Genomic DNA, 14,859 nt, shown 5'->3' with positions numbered 1-14,859 from the left:
ACTCGAAATTCCTATGGGAAAGAACGGGAAAGCACCGAACCCACACGGACTTGAAATCGCCAGTTCATTAAAAGTGTCTGTATAAAAGTAAGTAAATGGCCACGTAACTCACATGAGTGGAAGTCTTGCAAAATTCTGTACCTCCTTATAGTACCATAAACCTTCTTAAGGTCAAAGAATGTAAACACAAGATGTTGTTTGAGAAAGGCTTCTCTGATCGATGTTTCAAGTCGAATCAGGTAGTCCACAGTGGAGCGCTGTCATCAAAACCCAAAATGGGTGAACGAGAAGAGGTTGTTTGATCCGAGGAACCAAACAAGATGAGTATTAACCACCTCCTCTAAGATTTGACAGAAACAGCTCGTCGGAGCAATTGGGAGGTAGTTTGAAGGAATCTTAGGATCCTTACCAGGCTTAGAAAAAGGGAGAACAATAGCATGAGGCCAAACATCAAGAAAAGCATTATCCTGCCAGATACAGTTAAAACAACCAGAAGAATAGCAATAGAAGTAGGAAAAAGATGGCACATCACATCATAGTGAATGTTATCAGATCCTACCAGTATACTGCCAGACTGATGAAAAGCAAGCTTGAGTTCCACCAGTGTAAATGAGCGATTATAGTCATAGAGATGATCAACCTGAAAGGAAGGAGACGATCACACTGCTCGAGTTTTGATGGCTAAAAAGGTGAGAGTAAAATAAAAGTGCTAGATACACGAAAAAAGTTTCCATAGAGAGTATTGGCAAGTCTCTGGCTACCAGCAATAACCTGTCCGTTTAAGAGCAAGATAAAAAGGGGGAGAAAATTACACTGATCTGCCGAATCTCGTTCCATATGATTTTGAAACTGGTGATAGAAGAGATGCTGGTTGTTTGCTTAAAACTAGGTTCCTTCTGGCTTTGACGCCTTACCTGCCGAGCATGTGGATATGAGCCCACTGAAAAGCAATGCAGTTTGAAAGTATGGGATATCTATGAAAGGTATTTCATGCCTGTTTTTGAGCCTACAATACCATTTGGCACGAGGATACCGTGGAAAACATGTCGAGGTTTTAGGAATAGACTGATCAGCTACCTGGGCAATGCAGTCATTCACTGCTGCCACGCAGTCATCTATCGATAGCATACAAATAATAACAGAATCAAATTCCACGAGAGCAGTGACAGTGGGCCAATTGGCCTGGTCCAGCCTCCGCCGAAGCACGCGAGTCGGGTGGCATCGACCATGGCCAGAATCCTCTTTAGATGACAGGATACTTACTACTGCCCCGTGGGTCACAGCCAACCCTCCATTAAAAGTGGGAGAAAAGAGAAAAGGAACAGATGGAGATGTCAATAGCAGTAAAAGACTGACTAGGTGCATGAAAATAAGTATAAGAACCACTACTGAAGAGATAAATGTTGTGATCCGAGAGCATATGCCCTTCTATCAATATAAGTACTACCTCAGAGGTGACTAACGTCCCCCAAGATTATAAATGGAGGTCTGATATATCATAGGTCTCTCCAGGAGACAGTTAGTGAGAACAAACATTTATTGTAAGACCCAAGGAAACAAGTGGTTTTGACCTATAAGTGTGTATTGGATAGCAGAAATTGGGTGAGCACATGCTGATCGACCAGTAGTGCCACCCATTCATGCACTCGTTCATCACAAAACCTGTCATGTCGATAGAAAGAAAACTGCAAAAAAAAAGGTAACTGTGTCAGCAGGTTTCCAAAAGTTTCCTGTAAGGGAAAACACACAGGATGTTAAGAATAAATCAATTAATGTCATCTATACTAGAACAGAAACCTTCTACTGTATCAATGTGTCCATTTTTATTTAGGTGGAGAATTGGGTAAATAACCTTCGGTTTATGATCACGTCTTTTTTCTTTATTAGAAAGAGGTCTTATGATCTCCATAATTTCTGCTCTGAATCAAGTAGGTAAGTCTCTTTCAGTAGATGTAGTGTCTAGTGACTGTGATCGAGAATGAATAATCATTCGACATCTCGAGGCCGAAGGAAGTGGACCCGAGCAGTCAGCAGAAGGTATGATTGGAACAGAGATTGGAGTAGAAGTTGACTCGACAACTCTCTTAGCCATGGATGTCAAAAGAGTCGTCATATGGTTGAAGAACAACTCTATTGGAGGTACAGAAAGATTTGTTTGCTCTCCCACTATAGCAATGAAAAAGAGTGCAGCGGCGTTTGTCCAAGATGGAGTGGGGGATAGTAACTTCCAAGCCTCAAGATATGAAATATTGTTCACTGTTTTTAAACATTGCACCTCTTTATCTTCCATCCAGTTAGGGCATGATTGAAAGTACGAAGTGTGTGAACCACTACAGCTAACACAGTGTGGTTCCATTTCGCACTCGTAGACGTCATAGTATTTACCACCACAACGAGCAAACGTTAAAGACCCACGACACACTCAAAACGCAGCTCTGAGAACTCTAAGTTCTTATAGGAAGGAACGGGAAAGCGCTGAGCCATACAGACTTGGAATCGCCAGTTCATTAAAAAGCTCTGTATAAAAGTGGGTAAAACCGCGTAAGTAGCACTGGAAATACCGGAAAGGGTTGGAAATATATGGCTGTACTATAAGAGAGATAATCTGACTTGACGGTGACTGGTTGATGAGGCGATGTAAACGTCAAAATCAGAACATTGGTAAGCAGCATTATTCTGTCCTTATGGGGAGAGATACAGCGTACAAAAGAAACGTCTTGGCTAGAGAAACCAGCGAAGAACTCCGACTCGGGAATGTTCAAAATCAGAACATTGGTAAGCAGCATTATTCTGTCCTTATGGGGAGAGATACAGCGCACAAAAGAAACGTCTTGGCTAGAGAAACCAGCGAAGAACTCCGACTCGGGAATGTTCAAAATCAGAACATTGGTAAGCAGCATTATTCTGTCCTTATGGGGAGAGATACAGAGAAACCAAAATCAGAACATTGGTAAGCAGCATTATTCTGTCCTTATGGGGAGAGATACAGCGCACGAAGAACTCCAGACTCATTATTCTGGAGCGCACAAAAGAAACGTCTTGTAGAGAAACCAGCGAAGAACTCCAAATCAGAACATTGGTAAGCAGCATTATTCTGTCCTTATGGGGAGAGATACAGCGCACAAAAGAAACGTCTTGGCTAGAGAAACCAGCGAAGAACTCCGACTCGGGAATGTTCTTTAAATCCCTCTCAACAATAACTCCTCTTAATGAATTCAAAGTTACATGGGTATATCGATGGGTATATCCCCAATAGCTTTCGAAATCAAAAGGAGTTTGTTGTGAGGTTGATGTTTCCATCAAAATGTCTCCAAACTGCAACTTCCTTATTGACTTGGGGAGCCAGCAAGCCTCTGTAATTCCTTTTAAATGAAAAAGAGATACACCTGCCATAAAGATTTCTCAGATAATGAATGCAAAATGGGAAATCGAGATACAAAATCTGACTGTGATGGTGACTGTGCAACATAGTCGTCCATACGTGGTTACTTCCGAATTATCTCTTTTTTTAGTTTTATTAATTTTTTCATGAATTGGGATATCCATAGTAAATATAACACATTCAACATAGATCCTTACGAGGGAAAGCATTGCAATACCAAAAAAGAACACTCAAGCAATGCCAAAGTTTCGAGAGCACTATACCCAAACATCAATATCAAACACAGTGACCACAACACACGTTGAGAACGTCCAACACTGGTACTCGTTTGACCCTAGCCCAAGTGGACTAGCTAATTGACTTTGGGGGGCCACCCCAAGGCCACCTGTCTACAGGAATTCAAGGCTAATGTGGTGTGTTAGGGTTGGACCTCTCAACTACCAGGATCCTCTCCTCCCCTTCACGGGTCGCCACGCACGGCAAACACTTAGGCGGATGTTCAAATCCTAGAGGAGGTAAATTGAAAATACAGAACCTTACCATGTACAGTAATCCACCTAGAACAGTTGACATTGATAATAGAATAAAATTTACGTGATATTCATATCTAATGTTTTATCCCAAATGGTACAAAATTCTACGTACCACAAACAAAGCTAAAATTTGAGGTGAATGTATACTTATGGAATAACTTGATTGCTTCGAAATTCTCAGTATTTTTTTACTTATGAATGAAATTTTCGTAAAGAAGATGCAATAGCTGCAGTCTTGCAGCACGTATCTGATTTGTGTACAACTATTGAGGAGTACTTCCCTCCTCATTTAAAAAAGTTACTGTGGATTAAAAATCCCTGCAAATACTAACGATTTGCCTTTGAAAGAGAAAGAACAGCTTATAGAAATTTCAACTGATTATACCCTAAAAACAAATTTCAGCAGGAAGAAATTACACAATTTTGGATTCAAATGGCCAGGGAATAACCTGAAATAAGCAACAGAGCTTTGAAAATATTTATGCATTACTCAACAACATATCTTTGTGAGCAAACATTTCCACTGTATACAGCTACAAAGACCAATTTAGGAACAGGCGAAATATCGAAGATGATTTGCTCTTACGGGTAACAACCATAACTCGAAATATTGAACTACTTTGTGAACAAAAACAAGCCCGTCCGAGCCACTAATAAACAAATAAGTACACTGTATTTTTACTGATATAAATTTTGCAAGTAAGAGTAGAAAGAAAATTTTTTCTTTAAATATTGATATTTTTAATACATTTGTATTCTAAAAATTTTAAGGAAACTTTATTTGGTGTTAGTGACCGATTGTTTCTCTTTTTAGAGTATTTTTTTAATTAAGGCTCAGAAATGTTTTTTTTTCTTTCTGATGTAAAGCTCCGCAAGTCTAAAACATTTGGGAGCCCTTGTCCTATACCGCCGCACGGTGTGAAGCGCGACTTTGTTGTAACTATAGATTGAATAAACATAGTGGATCTCCATTGTATTTAGATGTTAAACCATTTTCGAATTACTAAGTTTATATATTTCAATATCCAAGCATGCTAAGTCAGCAGTAAACGCATGGCTACCGACCTTATGTAAAAGAACAAATAAATAAGTATGCAACTCCAAGAAAGCAGTAATTAAAATTTTTGCACTGTTATTAACAGGTTCGTTTTAAATGTCCCACTTAAGCTGTTTTGCGATCAAACATTGTCAGTTTTGCTAACGATACAAAATAAACGGTACGATTTCACAGAAAAATAGTATTTTACACGATAATATACTAACAGGAGTAGCTGAGTTATGGGCTCAACAGATCATTGAAAAACGTCTAAAAAGGCGAACATGTTTGGTGTCACGAATTCGAACTTCGATCCTAACCACCAGACGATGTTAGGCTCTCAAAGCTAAGATAGAAAAACGTCAACGTCTCTAAACTGAGGCAGAAAAATCTCTCTAGTCAATCATTTTGCACTTTTATGTTTGCTAACGGCAACTGCAGATTCACCAAGCACGATCTTTAAAATGATCGATGTTTCTTATCATCATATAGTTATATAGTCATATAGCTTATATTTTTTCCGCATCAACTTTAAAACATACATTCTTTAAAATGAAAAGCAGTGTAAATAATATTTTAATTTTCAATTATTACACTTCTATATAGCATTTAAATATCCCGTCAATAAACATCAATATTCCACGTAAAATCTTACGAAGTAATAGTGAGTTACAAATCTTTTCTCATGGCCGTGTATTATGATACTGGACTCCAAGTGCGCAGATCGTAGGTTCAAATCTTTGTCACTGACCGTGTATGTCCTTTTAGCTGTGAGGACGTTATTATGTGTGGTTAATCCCACTATGAGTTGGCAAAAGAGTAGTCCAGTTAGACTACTTATCACTGTTTAAATAGGGAGGGTTAGCACAGATAGCCCTCATGCAGCTTTGCGCAAAATTAAAAACAATGATTTCTCACGGTCACGTGAAATCTCATAGAACTAAGAGAATATCTTACATTTTAACTTCTATGTGAATTTCTAAGATTTTAAAAATAAACTATTTTCTTTTAATCTATTTATGTGCGTTGAGAGCTCTGTACCGAAGCCAAAAATGTCATATAACTTTATTAAAATCCGTAAGATTAAATATTTGGTTTGTTTTGAATTTCGGGCAAATCTACACGAGAGCTATATGTGCTAGCCATCCCTAGTTTTGCAGTGTAAGACTAGAGGGAAAGCAGCTAGTCATCACCAACTCTTTTACCAATGAATAGTGGTATTGACTTTCCCACATTATAATGTCCCGACGGCTGAAAGAGCGAGCATGTTTGTTGTGACGGGGATTCAAACCCACGACCCTCGGATTACGAATTAAGTGTCTTAACCGCCTGGCCATGCCGGGCCGCTTACATATTTAACTACAGCTTAATAATCCATTGTTTAGAATAACTTTTTATCAATAATTAATGTTAAATGATAAAAAATTGAAACTAAATAACCATTATTCTAATTACAAAATGTTGATGAAGTTGTTTATTTGTATAACCTTCAGAGGAAAGATAGAACCTTTCTTCTTTAGTATTTTTTATTAACTGAACTGAGTAATAGTAATAATGAAACAAGCGGTAATTTTGTAAAAAACAAACATTAAAGGTCCCACTTGAAGCTACAAGCAAAGGTGCATTCTACAATAATCTGAAACTATTAAAATGGATAAAATACCTAAAGTTACTGAAATATATAAATATTAACATCAACAATATAACTATATTTCAATCGCAAAATGATATAATAGGAGAAGGCTAAATTATTTATGCTTTTCCTCTGTGACAAGAAATCAAAACAAATAGAAATGTTAATATTTCGCGCACAATGCACAAAACGTTTTAAAGATAAAAAAATCAGACTATTGTAAATACCAATTACCATTTAATCATATGATCACTAATAAGGTTTAGATTTATTAGAAGTTAACTAATAAATTCATATGTGAAAATCGATAATTTTAAATTTGTGCTTCCAATTAAAGCTCCTTAATTTGCAGTTTGTAAATGATGTATGTTAGTAGTGGCATGATGATTATCTCTGCCATCAAACATACTGTAATTGGCTGTTGTCAAATAATTTGAATTCATTTGTAAAGAATATACGTCACCAGCTTTCTTATTTTATTGTTGTTGATTATGATGTAATGCTCCATTCAACATTTTGGTTTGGTTACATTTTCTTAGCGACAACTACACATCCAATAAAACCCCTTCAAACTAAAGCTTATTTTATTTTTATTTAAATAACTCTCACATCTGTATTTACAATAAGCTCATTGACAATATTTGTACTTGACTGTCATCTAACTAACAAAGAACATACTCTGAGATATCGTTATCTACCCAGGTATTTTTACTGCGCATGACAAAGTTTTAGTGTCTTATATCCAAAATTTTATTAAACTATCTTTTGTTTACGTTAATCCAATTAAAATAGCGTAAACTCTTAGTTAATAATCTATATTTGTATAGTATATAAGTTTTAAGTTCTTAATTCAATAAGGCAATATTTTAAAAAACCCTGAATCTCTTCTAGTGAACACATTTTCTCTTAGCATGTCATCATCTCTATTTTACTCACCACCCTTGAAAAAGTACGAAATTAAACGTAAACTACTCTCTATAAAATCGTCATTGCTCAGATAAACCACACTTATTATAGTCTTTAACTTTGTTTTGTTGTAGAGCTAACGAATGGAAAATCAGATCTCTGCCACACCCACCTGTCACATCCTCTCTTTCATAATTCGTTAATAGTTGATTCTTACGTTTAATTATATATTACCTACAGCCAATAGAAACTAAAATTTTCATCTTGACTATTCAAAACAAATACTCAATATATTTGTGGACAAATCTTTATTTTTTTTTAGAAATACTTCACTAAAAATATGATTTTTTGTGTGCGAAGGACTTATAATATTAAGTGAAATACTGCCAAATTTTCTAAAGATATGCACACTATGCTGAGGATCAGAAGTATTGAAACTACAAACACTAAAGGAGTACAAAGAGTTCACGTGGTCGGTCATATAAACCGATCCCGTGTTGAAAGAGATATAAAACATCATTTTTTTATGGGGGGGGGGGTTCTATCTCAACCATTTCTGTTATTAGGAATCCCAGTTTCACTTACCTTCTTCAGAGTCTTGCCATATTTTTGTTTGGAGTAATCTTTATCCTAAAACAAATTTCTACATGCTTATTATATGGTCTTTATGTCCTTAGAAGTGTGGTTGGATATATTACCGTGCATGCTATGACTGCTTTTTTTATAGGCATTTTGCCGAGGTGGCACTTTTATCATACAACGGTTGGATAACCAATAACTACCAGTTCTAATGAAATTTATCAATATGTGAGTACAGTTCACCACAGTTAATAAGAACATGTTGAAGCTACACGAGGACTATCTGCGCTATCCGTCACTAATTTAGCAGTATAAGACTAGATGGAGGCAGCTAGTCATCACCATCCACCGCTAACTCTTGGACTACTCTTTTACCAACAAATAGTGGGATTGACCGTGAGATAATAACGTCCCCACGGCTGAAATGGAAAGCATGTTTGGTGCGATGATGATTCGAACCCGCGACCCGCAGAGTGCGAGTCAAGCGCCCTAGCCACCTGGCCATGCCGGGCCGTTGAAGGAGTAACATTCCTTTAGTGTTTATTTTTCACACCATTTCTTCTCACTGTTTCCATAGTAATTTCTAATACCATTTATTACTTTCACAAGGACATTAAACCCACATAAAAATTTAACAAAATGTATTTGAATATACTTAATTAAAACATATTTTTCTGGTTCTATGAGTTATCAATTGACACTCTTTCTCTTTCTTTAACAAGGACTTTCCTATATTCCAACCTTAAAGATTATATACTTAAAGCTGAATTTAAGTCTATTGAACATTAGTTTGGTTTCCATCGGTCACATCCTCGAATCAGGCGCATTAGACCATAACATTTTTACAGAATAAAAAGAATTAAACTATATTAACAGAGAAGCCGTTTAAGCCAGTAGACAAATAATATGAAATAAAACTAAATATAATAATAGGAAATAATGTAAAGTTTAAAAAATGAGTGAAGTAATTTATAATAAATGAAAATAAATAGAAAACTACTAAATAAAGTTATGGAATTAATCAATTAGTTACTTACAGGTTATAGAAATAAATTCAGAATACTTCTGTAAAATAAAACAAAATCTAAATTCAAGTATTTTAAATACGATCCATATTAAGGCTGAATTTGAGAATAAAACAAACTAAGATTGCAGAGAGTTAAATAAAAAACTGGTATGTATCATTACATTGGGTTAAAGAAGAAAATTGATATGTAAAGTCAGCTTGAGGTGAGTATTAAAGCAAACTTATGAGTGCTCTTATCCTGTTCACAGGGGCATTACTAAGTTTAGAGGACTTGCACAAAATATTTAAAAAATAAATTTTTATATTCCTGAGTAAATGTATATATATATTTTTTGTAAACTAAAAACTACATACATTTTTCATAAGAATATCATAAAGAAAAGATGCTGGAATGAAAAAAATTCTATAGTAGCAATCTTATCCCAGTTCCTCCTTTTTTATTAATAAATTTTATCCAGGGTCTTGTATCCTGAATGGAAGTGATACGCGTAGCAACTCGTATTAACTCTTTCAGCTAATTGTATACGGTAAATACTTTTGTACTTAATTTGTAGTGGCTGAAGATTATCGTTTCGTGAGACTGTGTAAATAATGTGTGAGTTTTGATTAAAGTTACTTTTAAGTCATATGTTTATTTAGTGATTAATTGATTTTAACATTTATTCTGAGATATACAAGTTCTAAAATGACAAGCATTACTACTAATGCTTATTCAATACTATTAATCTTTTAAATAATGTATAAATTGTTTAGAATTCTAATTAGAGTTTATTGTTAAATATTCTATTTAGATACACTTTGCTTTTTCATTAATGAACTTTAGCATTTAAATTGATTTATCTGGACTCAAGTTACAGGGACCTAATAGTAGGTCTTTGAATTTTAGCTTAATACGTCTCATGGCACTGAAATGTATTTCAATTTAAATATTTGCAGGTTAAATAACAGTAAGGTAAAAAATATTCATCACTGATGGAATATGCTGAATTTTACAACTATCCAATTATAACTACAATTGTAATGTGTTGAATTTTTGTTTGCTTTCCAGACCCGAATATAAAAATTATGGTACAGTAATTCTTCACATATACATATTAAGCAATAACAGTGCGGTAACTATACCATTTCAAAGAAAAATTCCTGTCTGTGAGGGGACGAATCTCCTCAACGTGTCCAGACCAAACCTGGCATGTTAACTTAGTGCTCCAAAACCAAACCAAATTTATATTAAACATTCCCATATATTGAAAAATTAATATATTTTGTGGATTAACCCCTATATAATTTCTACAGTTGCTATTGTAAACAGTTGAGTTTGAATAAAACTTACACCACAACAGAATTCTAAAAGCGAAATATTATAAACAAAATTTTCAACATCTTAGCTTGTTTCACATAATAACCAAAATATACAGTAATTAAATACCCAGTTAAAATGGGGAAACAAAAGATATTGTCTATAAAGTTTCCCGCTCTTTTGTGAATCACAACATTTAATTAACTTTCTGTTTATACTAGGTTTTGGCTAAGTACTTAAGCCGGAATTAGAGAAGTATTTTATAACTAAAATATTTTAGAATATTTTTTTTTACTTCTTGATGTATAATATATTTTTCCATATAAACAAAATTCCAAATTATTATTAAATTTAATGCATTAAGTGCACGAAGTTCAGGAAGTAGAAACCTTAACCACATCTCTGCTGTGAAATGGGTTAATTTTAACAAAAAGTGACACGTTGCTATTTCTTCAATGTTTCTCCACTCCATTGCTACACCTCCTCACTCTCGATCCACTTCCACTGTCTTACAACAATTTTCTTGAAGAATGTGTATTTCTAAAAAACTTTGGAAAGATTTTGTCGTTTTTCAGCAAATGTATTCGTGCTTTACACGTTATCAGGAGAAAACGATGTAGGAGTGCAGTCTCCTTAACATAGTTCGCAAAACGTTTAAAGTAAAATAGTTAAAGTACATTAGAAGAGTTTTATAAAGAAAGACGGTATGAACTTAGAGTTCCCTTTTACTTGTAAACTGAATTTTTCGGACTTTCACCAAGGAAAAAGCCAGGTATGCAATTTACCACTCAAAAACTTAGTGAAATTACACGTTTATTTAATTTTATCTTTATTTTCTTTCCAAAACGCTAACATTGGCTATAGCTATCTTCTATCTTTAAACTATTACCTCTGGCTAACTTTCACCACTTTAAACTGTATTTATATTTTTATGAGTTTGTTTACCATAATTATCTGGAAACGTTCTTTCTGTAATTATTGGATTGGTGTTCTCATTTAGATCCAAAATTGTCTTTATCAAAAATTTTAATTAGTGTTAAAGAAATTTTGTGGAATAGTTCTTTACTTACAACTAATAACCTAAGATAATTTATGTGTTTGACTAACATTTGTCATAATATCACAATTAATTATTCTTTATTATTGAGCCAAGTAATTGGTTATTTATTTAGGTTTTAATTTTCCTTCTCAATAAAATGTAAATATCAGTGGAGAAAAGAGAGGTATTTTTTTCACTAAAATGCACATTTTGGAAGAACAGAAATTAAAAACTAAATAATAGTAATTGTAACAGTAATATGTAATTTTGATTCGAGTACTTTTGTCTTTATTTTCAGTCTTATTCTCATTCCTGGTCTTAACCTGAATCTTGTTTCAAGTTGAGGTCTATTGTTGGTTTAGCATAGATTATTTACAGTAATTTATTTTATTTTAATGTTGTACTGAAGTTATAATTTTGCCTTAAAACTGACTAAGTGACCAGAATTTAATACATGGATATTTTATCTGTGTGTATTTGCAGTAAATTTTGTTTAATATAAGAAAATAAAACTTGTAGGCATTTTCTTTGGATTTTTTGTTTGCATCTTCCGCAGGAGCTTCAAATTATAACCACGTTATTATAGCTTTTTATTTATTTCATAACCTACATTTTGTCATTTGGATCTTGGTTTTTTTGCAGATTCTAAAATTTTCATACACATACCAAAAGTTTGCAACTGGAGTCCATTTATTAAAAGAAACCAAATTCAAGTAACAATAGCTATAATAGTAAGGTTAAATGGGATTTTCCTTCATTCCCTTTAATGTACAAACTGCCTATTCTCTATGGTGAAAGCCCAACAAATAGTAAAAGGATTATATTAGTTTTAATAAAAAGTACAACTATTTTAAATTTGTCAGTATTAATATTCTTAATCATGTGGAATTTTTAATATGAAACATCAGCTCAAACAATGTTATTTACTTAATATGTACTTTGGATTTAGATGTAAAAGAGGGGAATATTGTTACTTGTTTTACGTTTCGTGTATAAATAACGTATATTATTCAATAATATTAGTTTCTTGGAGCTCTCAAAAAGAGATTTTACCTGGCAATTGATAAATCATTCAGAGAGAAAAAAGTGCAAAACAAAGTGTATGTGTGTGTTTTCTTATAGCAAAGACACATCAGGCAATTTGCTGAATCTAGCAAAACAAAGGATGAAAAGTTATTATAATTAATGTTCTATCAAGATGGAAAATGAGAAAACCCTAAAACATCATAAAAGTTACGTGCATTAGATGGTTCAGATAAACTTGCTATATCACTTCAAAAAGGGTTTATGGCTGTACTTTCAATGAAATTCGTGTTTGTTTCTTTTTCGTCTACGTAAATAAAAGTAAAGCCTCGGAGAAAAATGTTCAATTTTTTAAGATGTGAATGCTGTCGCATTATTGTAACAATTAAATAAATAAATAAATTTTAAAAGTATTTAAGTTTTAAAAGTAAATTTCTAGATATTATGACGCAGGATACTTTATGACAACTATTTGGTACAATATATGTGCCTATATAAATATTGTATATCTGATTTCAGAAGAGAGAAGAATTCCCCCAATGGTGAAAACTTGTTTTAGTAGATTTTTAAACAATTGAAGAGTATTAATGGTAAATTATTTTAGATATATATATATAATGCTGAACAAGTATTATGACTACATGATATCAAAAGTACATCAGTTCGTTAATTTTTTGAAAACATTATATAATTCATTAAAAATTTTGAAAAATGGTATGCCGATTTAAAAGTCAAGATATGTTGTAGCAAGTAATTTTAAAAGTGATTTTCTGATGGTCTTAAAAATCTCGTATCCCTTGTTCCTGGAATCTTTAGCTCTGAGTTATCTTCAGTGACAAGCTAGTAGATTAAACTACGGAATATCAACTTGTTCCATGCACAATATAAAATATTTTATCTTAACAATGAAGCTGTGAATTTCAAAAAGAAAAAAGCATAGAGAGCGGTCTACTTAGGCTAAATACAATATCTCGTCAGTAAACCTCTAGAGATTAAATGTAGTTTGATTTGTAATGAGTATAGTGCAACTCAATTACTATATACATAAAGTAACATATTTTTATTTTATGAATATAGAATGAATCCATCAAATTATTGCCCAAATAAAGTTTAAATTAACTTTTATTCTAGAGCACAGCAGATCGACTACTGCTCTTTATGTAATACATGTGTTCTGCACTAGTTTCGGTTTGTTAAAAAATTCTCTTCTTTAAAAACATTGTTTAAAGTTACTAATGCAAGCTTACGTTCAGTTGTTTTGCTGTGCAAAAACTCCAAGTAGATCGTCCAGAGATTATACAAACAACAATGAAAAATATGTCCAACATGATCGATTTGATCTTTATTGTTCCAACAGATTCTACATACATGTCAAAACGTATACTCTACAGCTATTACAAGCAATTACGACAGCGAATTAGCTGGTATGTACATGATTTTCCAGATGAATAATGCTAAAAATTGACGTTTAGTTAAGACATATATGCGAAGAATGGATTAATTTATCTAAAATAAACGTCTGTTTACGAGGTACTCCAGAAGTTTGTTTGTTAGTTCTCACATTAACTGACCTGAGTATACTTTCAATGTCATTAACCTTCAACAAAGATGCAGTCTTCTCTAGTGAGTAAGAAAACTAAGAAATTCATGATTCGACACAGAGGTTTTACCGATGCTCAACACGAACGAGTGCTTTCTTCTCCCACTGCCTTCATAAATTTTTGAAATCACAATGATGGTAGAAAATCATACTTTAGATATCTACTCTTACAAAGGTATGAAGGTACATAAAAGACCAGCTGCGAGTTAATAAGTCTGTTCCACAATTTTATTAAAGTGACTTACTAAAAATGGAATTACAGTAATATGAATACAAACGAATTCTAAATTTCTTTATTGTAAGCGTAACTGGAATTATTTTATTCCGCGATGTTTAAAAATTACAATTATAGTGTAACCGAAAAATATTAATTATGATTAAAGTAAATTACTTGCTAATAACAGGTCCTTTCTCTTTATCTAACACGTTGAAGACTATTTGTGTCTAAATGTTTCAAATAGTATACGATAGTTTATTCATGTTTTTGTTTTTTTGGGGCCTGGCATGGCCAAGCGCGTAAGGCGCGCGACTCGTAATCCGAGGGTCGCGGGTTCGCGCCCGCGTCGCGCCAAACATGCTCGCCCTCCCAGCCGTGGGGGTGTTATAATGTTGCGGTCAATCCCACTATTCGTTGGTTAAATAGTAACCCAAGAGTTGGCGGTGGGTGGTGATGACTAGCTGCCTTCCCTCTAGTCTTACACTGCTAAATGAGGGACCCTCGAATTTAATACTCTCGAAAGGAAAAAGTTTAAGACTGTTAATGCCAGTTTATTAATTATGAAACATTATGCCCCAAACAAAGTA

Source organism: Tachypleus tridentatus, chromosome 6 (assembly GCF_004210375.1).
Source record: "Tachypleus tridentatus isolate NWPU-2018 chromosome 6, ASM421037v1, whole genome shotgun sequence".
Classification (NCBI taxonomy): Eukaryota; Metazoa; Arthropoda; class Merostomata; order Xiphosura; family Limulidae; genus Tachypleus; species Tachypleus tridentatus.
The sequence above is the reverse complement of the archived record's forward strand: the minus strand, read 5'-3'. Positions refer to the sequence as shown.